Genomic DNA, 10,174 nt, shown 5'->3' on the forward strand with positions numbered 1-10,174 from the left:
GAGAAACTGCTTAGTGTTCTGTTAATTCATCTCACAGAGGTACATGCGTATTTCGTGGATCTCTTTCCTAGCCTTATTTCTGTGGAATCTGAATACAGATATTTCGGATCCCATTGAAGACAATAGGGCCAAAGGAAATATCCTCCGATAACAAAGAGAAAGAAGCTTTCTGAGAAAATTCTTTGTGTTCTGTGAAATCATCTCACAGAGTTACAGCTTTCCCCTCAAGAACCCTTTCGCTAAGACAGTTCTTGTGGAATTGGAAAAGTGATATTTGGAAGCCCATAGAGGGCTAAGGTGAAAAAGGAAATATCCTCACAGGAATTCTGGAAAGAAGCTTTCTGAGAAACTGCTTAGTGTTCTGTTAATTCATCTCACAGAGTTACATGTGTATTTCGTGAAACTCTTTGCTAGCCTTATTTCTGTGGAATCTGAGAACAGATATTTCTGATCCCATTGAAGACTATAGGGCCAAAGGAAATATCCTCCGATAAGAAAGAGAAAGAAGCTTTCTGAGAAACTTCTTTGTGTTCTGTGAAATCATCTCACAGAGTTACAGCTTTCCCCTCATGAAGCCTTTCGCTAAGACAGTTCTTGTGGAATTGGCAATGTGGTATTTGGAAGCCCATAGGGGGCTAAGGGAAAAAGGAAATATCCTCAGATGAAATCTGGAAAGAAGCTTTCTGAGAAACTGCTTAGTGTTCTGTTAATTCATCTCACAGAGTTACATGTGTATTTCGTGGATCTCTTTGCTAGCCTTATTTCTGTGGAATCTGAGAACAGATATTTCGGATCCCATTGAAGACTATAGGGCCAAAGGAAATATCCTCCGATAACAAAGAGAAAGAAGCTTTCTGAGAAACTTCTTTTTGTTCTGTGAAGTCATCTCACAGAGTTACAGCTTTCCCCTCAAGAAGCCTTTCGCTAAGACAGTTCTTGTGGAATAGGCAAAGTGATATTTGGAAGCCCATAGAGGGCTATGGTGAAAAAGGAAATATCCTCCGATGAAATCTGGAAAGAAGCTTTCTGAGAAATTGCTTAGTGTTCTGTTAATTCATCTCACAGAGTTACATGTGTATTTCGTGGATCTGTTTGCTAGCCTTATTTCTGTGGAATCTGAGAACAGATATTTCGGAACCCTTTGAAGACTATATGGCCAATGGAAATATCATGCCAAAACAAAGAGAAAGAAGCATTCTGACAAACTTCTTTGTGTTCTGTGAAATCATCTCACAGAGTTACAGCTTTCCCCTCAAGAAGCCTTTCGCTAAGACAGTTCTTGTGGAATAGGCAAAGTGATATTTGGAAGCCCATAGAGGGCTATGGTGAAAAAGGAAATATCCTCCGATGAAATCTGGAAAGAAGCTTTCTGAGAAATTGCTTAGTGTTCTGTTAATTCATCTCACAGAGTTACATGTGTATTTCGTGGATCTCTTTGCTAGCCTTATTTCTGTGGATACTGAGAACAGATATTTCGGAACCCTTTGAAGACTATATGGCCAATGGAAATATCATGCCAAAACAAAGAGAAAGAAGCATTCTGACAAACTTCTTTGTGTTCTGTGAAATCATCTCACAGAGTTACAGCTTTCCCCTCAAGAAGCCTTTCGCTAAGACAGTTCTTGTGGAATAGGAAAAGTGATATTTGGAAGCCCATAGAGGGCTATGGTGAAAAAGGAAATATACTCAGATGAAATCTGGAAAGAAGCTTTCTGAGAAACTGCTTAGTGTTCTGTTAATTCATCTCACAGAGTTACATCTGTATTTTGTGGATCTCTTTGCTAGTCTTATTTCTGTGGAATCTGAGTACAGATATTTCGGATCCCATTGAAGACAATAGTTCCAAAGGAAATATCCTCCTATAACAAAGAGAAAGAAGCTTTCTGAGAAACTTCTTTGTGTTCTGTGAAATCATCTCACAGAGTTACAGCTTTCCCCTCAAGAACCCTTTCGCTAAGACTGTTCTTGTGGAATTGGCAAAGTGATATTTGGAAGCCCATAGAGGGCTATGGTTAAAAAGGAAATATCCTCAGATGAAATCTGGAAAGAAGCTTTCTGAGAAACTGCTTAGTGTTCTGTTAATTCATCTCACAGAGTTACATGCGTATTTCGTGGATCTCTTTGCTAGCCTTATTTCTGTGGAATCTGAGTACAGATATTTCGGATCCCATTGAAGACAATAGGGCCAAAGGAAATATCCTCCGATAACAAAGAGAAAGAAGCTTTCTGAGAAACTTCTTTGTGTTCTTTGAAATCATCTCACAGAGTTACAGCGTTCCCCTCAAGAACCATTTCGCTAAGACAGTTCTTTTGGAATTGGCAAAGTGATATTTGGAAGCCCATAGAGGGCTATGGTGAAAAAGGAAATATCCTCCGATGAAATCTGGAAAGAAGCTCTCTGAGAAACTGCTTAGTGTTCTGTTAATTCATCTCACAGAGTTACATGTGTACTTCGTGGATCTCTTTGCTAGCCTTATTTCTGTGGAATATGAGAACAGATATTTCGGATCCCTTTGAAAACTATAGGGCCAAAGGAAATATCCTCCGATATCAAAGAGAAAGAAGCTTTCTGAGAAACTTCTTTGTGTTCTGTGAAATCATCTCACAGAGTTACAGCTTTCCCCTCAAGAAGCCTTTCGCTAAGACAGTTCTTGTGGAATTGGCAAAGTGGTATTTGGAAGCCCATAGGGGGCTATGGTGAAAAATGAAATATCCTCAGATGAAATCTGGAAAGAAGCTTTCTGAGAAACTGCTTAGTGTTCTGTTAATTCATCTCACCGAGTTACATGTGTATTTCGTGGATCTCATTGCTCGACCTATTTCTGTGGAATCTGAGAACAGATATTTCGGATCCCTTTGAAGACTATAGTGCCAAAGGAAATATCATGCCAAAACAAAGAGAAAGAAGCTTTCTGACAAACTTCTTTGTGTTCTGTGAAATCATCTCACAGAGATACAGCTTTCTCCTCAAGAAGCCTTTCGCTAAAACAGTTCTTGTGGAATAGGCAAAGTGATATTTGGAAGCCCATAGAGGGCTATGGTGAAAACGGAAATATCCTCACAGGAAATCTGGAAAGAGGCTTTCTGAGAAACTGCTTAGTGTTCTGTTAATTCATCTCACAGAGTTACATGTGTATTTCGTGGATCTCTTTACTAGCCTTATTTCTGTGGAATCTGAGAACAGATATTTCGGATCCCTTTGAAGAGTATAGGGCCAAAGGAAATATCTTCCGATAACAAAGAGAAAGAAGCTTTCTGAGAAACTTCTTTGTGTTCCGTGAAATCATCTCACAGAGTTACAGCTTTCCCCTCAAGAACCCTTTCGCTAAGACAGTTCTTGTGGAATTGGCAAAGTGATATTTGGAAGCCCATAGAGGGCTAAGGTGAAACAGGAAATATCCTCAGATGAATTCTGGAAAGAAGCTTTATGAGAAACTGCTTAGTGTTCTGTTAATTCATCTCACAGAGTTACATGTGTATTTCGTGGAACTCTTTGCTAGCCTTATTTCTGTGGAATCTGAGAACAGATATTTCGGATCCCTTTGAAGACTACAGGGCCAAAGGAAATATCCTCCTATAACAAAGAGAAAGAAGCTTTCTGACATACTTCTTTGTGTTCTGTGAAATCGTCTCACAGAGTTACAACTTTCCCCTCAAGAAGCCTTTCGCTAAGACAGTTCTTGTGGAATTGGCAAAGTGGTATTTGCAAGCCCTTAGGGGGCTATGGTGAAAAAGGAAATATCCTCCGATGAAATCTGGAAAGAAGCTTTCTGAGAAATTGCTTAGTGTTCTGTTAATTCATCTCACAGAGTTACATGTGTATTTCGTGGATCTCTTTGCTAGCCTTATTTCTGTGGATTCTGAGAACAGATATTTCGGAACCCTTTGAAGACTATATGGCCAATGGAAATATCATGCCAAAACAAAGAGAAAGAAGCATTCTGACAAACTTCTTTGTGTTCTGTGAAATCATCTCACAGAGTTACAGCTTTCCCCTCAAGAAGCCTTTCGCTAAGACAGTTCTTGTGGAATAGGCAAAGTGATATTTGGAAGCCCATAGAGGGCTATGGTGAAAAAGGAAATATCCTCCGATGAAATCTGGAAAGAAGCTTTCTGAGAAATTGCTTAGTGTTCTGTTAATTCATCTCACAGAGTTACATGTGTATTTCGTGGATCTCTTTGCTAGCCTTATTTCTGTGGAATCTGAGAACAGATATTTCGGAACCCTTTGAAGACTATATGGCCAATGGAAATATCATGCCAAAACAAAGAGAAAGAAGCATTCTGACAAACTTCTTTGTGTTCTGTGAAATCATCTCACAGAGTTACAGCTTTCACCTCAAGAAGCCTTTCGCTAAGACAGTTCTTGTGGAATAGGCAAAGTGATATTTGGAAGCCCATAGAGGGCTATGGTGAAAAAGGAAATATCCTCAGATGAAATCTGGAAAGAAGCTTTCTGAGAAACTGCTTAGTGTTCTGTTAATTCATCTCACAGAGTTACATCTGTATTTTGTGGATCTCTTTGCTAGCCTTATTTCTGTGGAATCTGAGAACAGATATTTCGGATCCCATTGAAGACTACAGGGCCAAAGGAAATATCCTCCGATAACAAAGAGAAAGAAGCTTTCTGAGAAACTTCTTTGTGTTCTGTGAAATCATCTCACAGAGTTACAGCTTTCCCCTCAAGAAGCCTTTCGCTAAGACAGTTCTTGTGGAATGGGCAAAGTGGTATTTGGAAGCCCATAGGGGGCTAAGGGAAAAAGGAAATATCCTCAGATGAAATCTGGAAAGAAGCTTTCTGAGAAACTGCTTAGTGTTCTGTTAATTCATCTCACAGAGTTACATGTGTATTTCGTGGATCTCTTTGCTAGCCTTATTTCTGTGGAATCTGAGAACAGATATTTCGGATCCCATTGAAGACTATAGGGCCAAAGGAAATATCCTCCGATAACAAAGAGAAAGAAGCTTTCTGAGAAACTTCTTTTTGTTCTGTGAAGTCATCTCACAGAGTTACAGCTTTCCCCTCAAGAAGCCTTTCGCTAAGACAGTTCTTGTGGAATAGGCAAAGTGATATTTGGAAGCCCATAGAGGGCTATGGTGAAAAACGAAATATCCTCACAGGAAATCTGGAAAGAAGCTTTCTGAGAAACTGCTTAGTGTTCTGTTAATTTATCTCACAGAGTTACATGTGTATTTCCTGGATCTCTTTGCTAGCCTTATTTCTGTGGAATCTGAGAACAGATATTTCGGAACCCTTTGAAGACTATATGGCCAATGGAAATATCATGCCAAAACAAAGAGAAAGAAGCATTCTGACAAACTTCTTTGTGTTCTGTGAAATCATCTCACAGAGTTACAGCTTTCCCCTCAAGAAGCCTTTCGCTAAGACAGTTCTTGTGGAATAGGCAAGGTGATATTTGGAAGCCCATAGAGGGCTATGGTGAAAAAGGAAATATCCTCAGATGAAATCTGGAAAGAAGCTTTCTGAGAAACTGCTTAGTGTTCTGTTAATTCATCTCACAGAGTTACATCTGTATTTTGTGGATCTCTTTGCTAGCCTTATTTCTGTGGAATCTGAGTACAGATATTTCGGATCCCATTGAGGACAATAGGGCCAAAGGAAATATCCTCCGATAACAAAGAGAAAGAAGCTTTCTGAGAAACTTCTTTGTGTTCTTTGAAATCATCTCACAGAGTTACAGCGTTCCCCTCAAGAACCATTTCTCTAAGACAGTTCTTTTGGAATTGGCAAAGTGATATTTGGAAGCCCATAGAGGGCTATGGTGAAAAAGGAAATATCCTCCGATGAAATCTGGAAAGAAGCTCTCTGAGAAACTGCTTAGTGTTCTGTTAATTCATCTCACAGAGTTACATGTGTATTTCATGGATCTCTTTGCTAGCCTTATTTCTGTGGAATATGAGAACAGATATTTCGGATCCCTTTGAAAAATATAGGGCCAAAGGAAATATCCTCCGATAACAAAGAGAAAGAAGGTTTCTGAGAAACTTCTTTGTGTTCTGTGAAATCATCTCACAGAGTAACAGCTTTCCCCTCAAGAAGCCTTTCGCTAAGACAGTTCTTGTGGAATTGGCAAAGTGATATTTGGAAGCCCATAGAGGGCTATGGTGAAAAAGGAAATATCCTCCGATGAAATCTGGAAAGAAGCTTTCTCAGAAACTGCTTAGTGTTCTGTTAATTCATCTCACAGAGTTACATGTGTATTTCGTGGATCTCTTGCTAGCCTTATTTCTGTGGAATCTGAGAACAGATATTTCGGATCCCTTTGAAGACTATAGGGCCAAAGGAAATATCCTCCGATAACAAAGAGAAAGAAGCTTTCTGAGAAACTTCTTTGTGTTCTGTGAAATCATCTCACGGAGTTACAGATTTCCCCTCAAGAAGCCTTTCGCTAAGACAGTTCTTGTGGAATAGGCAAAGTGATATTTGGAAGCCCATAGAGGGCTATGGTTAAAAAGGAAATATCCTCAGATGAAATCTGGAAAGAAGCTTTCTGAGAAACTGCTTAGCGTTCTGTTAATTCATCTCACAGAGTTACCTGTGTATTTCGTGGAACTCTTTGCTAGCCTTATTTCTGTGGAATCTGAGAACAGATATTTCGGATCCCTTTGAAAACTATAGGGCCAAAGGAAATATCCTCCGATAACAAAGAGAAAGAAGCTTTCTGAGAAACTTCTTTGTGTTCTGTGAAATCATCTCACAGAGTTACAGCTTTCCCCTCAAGAAGCCTTTCGCTAAGACAGTTCTTGTGGAATTGGCAAAGTGGTATTTGGAAGCCCATAGGGGGCTATGGTGAAAAAGGAAATATCCTCAGATGAAATCTGGAAAGAAGCTTTCTGAGAAACTGCTTAGTGTTCTGTTAATTCATCTCACCAAGTTACATGTGTATTTCGTGGATCTCATTGCTCGCCTTATTTCTGTGGAATCTGAGAACAGATATTTCGGAACCCATTGAAGATTATAGTGCCAAAGGAAATATCATGCCAAAACAAAGAGAAAGAAGCTTTCTGACAAACTTCTTTGTGTTCTGTGAAATCATCTCACAGAGTTACAGCTTTCTCCTCAAGAAGCCTTTCGCTAAGACAGTTCTTGTGGAATAGGCAAAGTGATATTTGGAAGCCCATAGAGGGCTATGGTGAAAAAGGAAATATCCTCACAGGAAATCTGGAAAGAAGCTTTCTGAGAAACTGCTTAGTGTTCTGTTAATTCATCTCACAGAGTTACATGTGTATTTCGTGGATCTCTTTACTAGCCTTATTTCTGTGGAATCTGAGAACAGATATTTCGGATCCCTTTGAAGACTATAGGGCCAAAGGAAATATCTTCCGATAACAAAGAGAAAGAAGCTTTCTGAGAAACTTCTTTGTGTTCTGTGAAATCATCTCACAGAGTTACAGCTTTCCCCTCAAGAACCCTTTCGCTAAGACAGTTCTTGTGGAATTGGCAAAGTGATATTTGGAAGCCCATAAGGGGCTAAGGTGAAACAGGAAATATCCTCAGATGAATTCTAGAAAGAAGCTTTATGAGAAACTGCTTAGTGTTCTGTTAATTCATCTCACAGAGTTACATGTGTATTTCGTGGAACTCTTTGCTAGCCTTATTTCTGTGGAATCTGAGAACAGATATTTCGGATCCCTTTGAAGACTACAGGGCCAAAGGAAATATCCTCCTATAACAAAGAGAAAGAAGCTTTCTGAGAAACTTCTTTGTGTTCTGTGAAATCATCTCACAGAGTTACAGCTTTCCCCTCAAGAAGCCTTTCGCTAAGACAGTTCTTGTGGAATTGGCAAAGTGGTATTTGGAAGCCCTTAGGGGGCTATGGTGAAAAAGGAAATATCCTCCGATGAAATCTGGAAAGAAGCTTTCTGAGAAACTGCTTAGTGTTCTGTTAATTCATCTCACAGAGTTACATGTGTATTTCGTGGATCTCTTTGGTAGCCTTATTTCTGTGGAATCTGAGTACAGATATTTCGGATCCCATTGAAGACAAGAGGGCCAAAGGAAATATCCTCCGATAACAAAGAGAAAGAAGCTTTCTGAGAAACTTCTTTGTGTTCTGTGAAATCATCTGACAGAGTTACAGCTTTCCCCTCAAGAACCCTTTCGCTAATACAGTTCTTGTGGAATTGGCAAAGTAATATTTGGAAGCCCATAGAGGGCTAAGGTGAAAAAGGAAATGTCCTCACAGGAATTCTGGAAAGAAGCTTTCTGAGAAACTGCTTAGTGTTCTGTTAATTCATCTCACAGAGTTACATGTGTATTTCGTGGATCTCTTTGCTAGCCTTATTTCTGTGGAATCTGAGAACAGATATTTCGGATCCCTTTGAAGACTATAGGGCCAAAGGAAATATCCTCCGATAACAAAGAGAAAGAAGGTTTCTGAGAAACTTCTTTGTGTTCTGTGAAATCATCTCACAGAGTTACAGCTTTCCCCTCAAGAAGCCTTTCGCTAAGACAGTTCTTGTGGAATTGGCAAAGTGGTATTTGGAAGCCCTTAGGGGGCTATGGTGAAAAAGGAAATATCCTCCGATGAAATCTGGAAAGAAGCTTTCTGAGAAACTGCTTAGTGTTCTGTTAATTCATCTCACAGAGATACATGTGTATTTCGTGGATCTCTTTGCTAGCCTTATTTCTGTGGAATCTGAGAACAGATATTTCGGATCCCATTGAAGAGTATAGGGCCAAAGGAAATATCCTCCGTTAACAAAGAGAAAGAAGCTTTCTGAGAAACTTCTTTTTGTTCTGTGAAATCATCTCACAGAGTTACAGCTTTCCCCCAAAGAAGCCTTTCGCTAAGACAGTTCTTGTGGAATAGGCAAAGTGATATTTGGAAGCCCATAGAGGGTTTGGTGAAAAAGGAAATATCCTCCGATGAAATCTGGAAAGAAGCTTTCTGAGAAACTGCTTAGTGTTCTGTTAATTCATCTCAGAGAGTTACATCTGTATTTCGTGGATCTCTTTGCTAGCGTTATTTCTGTGGAATCTGAGAACAGATATTTCGGATCCCTTTGAAGACTATAGGGCCAAAGGAAATATCCTCCGATAACAAAGAGAAAGAAGCTCTCTGAGAAACTTCTTTGTGTTCTGTGAAAACATCTCACAGAGTTACAGCTTTCCCCTCAAGAACCCTTTCGCTAAGACAGTTCTTGTGGAATAGGCAAAGTGATGTTAGGAAGCCCATAGAGGGCTATAGTGAAAAAGGAAATATCCTCCGATGAAATCTGGAAGGAAGCTTTCTGAGAAACTGCTTAGTGTTCTGTTAATTCATCTCTCAGAGTTACATGTGTATTTCGCGGATCTCGTTGCTAGCCTTATTTCTGTGGAATCTGAGAACAGATATTTCGGATCCCTTTGGAGACTATAGGTCCAAAGGAAATATCCTCCGATAACAAAGAGAAAGAAGGTTTCTGAGAAACTTCTTTGTGTTCTGTGAAATCATACCACAGAGTTACAGCTTTCCCCTCAAGCAGCCTTTCGCTAAGACAGTTCTTGTGGAATAGGCAAAGTGATATTTGGAAGCCCATAGAGGGTTTGGTGAAAAAGGAAATATCCTCAGTTGAAATCTGGAAAGAAGCTTTCTGAGAAACTGCTTAGTGTTCTGTTAATTCATCTCACAGAGTTACATGTGTATTTCGTGGATCTCTTTGCTAGCCTTATTTCTGTGGAATCTGAGAACAGATATTTCGGATCCCTTTGAAGACTATAGGGACAAAGGAAATATCCTCCGATAACAAAGAGAAAGAAGGTTTCTGAGAAACTTCTTTGTGTTCTGTGAAATCATCTCACAGAGTTACAGCTTTCCCCTCAAGAAGCCTTTCGCTAAGACAGTTCTTGTGGAATAGGCAAAGTGATATTTGGAAGCCCATAGAGGGTTTGGTGAAAAAGGAAATATCCTCAGATGAAATCTGGAAAGAAGCTTTCTGAGAAACTGCTTAGTGTTCTGTTAATTCATCTCACAGAGTTACATGTGTATTTCGTGGATCTCTTTGCTAGCGTTATTTCTGTGGAATCTGAGAACAGATATTTCGGATCCCTTTGAAGACTATAGGGCCAAAGGAAATATCCTCCGATAACAAAGAGAAAGAAGCTTTCTGAGAAACTGCTTTGTGTTCTGTGAAATCATCTCACAGAATTACAGCTTTCCCCTCAAGAACC

This window comes from Macaca mulatta, chromosome 9, assembly GCF_049350105.2.
Source record: "Macaca mulatta isolate MMU2019108-1 chromosome 9, T2T-MMU8v2.0, whole genome shotgun sequence".
In the NCBI taxonomy this organism is placed as follows: domain Eukaryota; kingdom Metazoa; phylum Chordata; class Mammalia; order Primates; family Cercopithecidae; genus Macaca; species Macaca mulatta.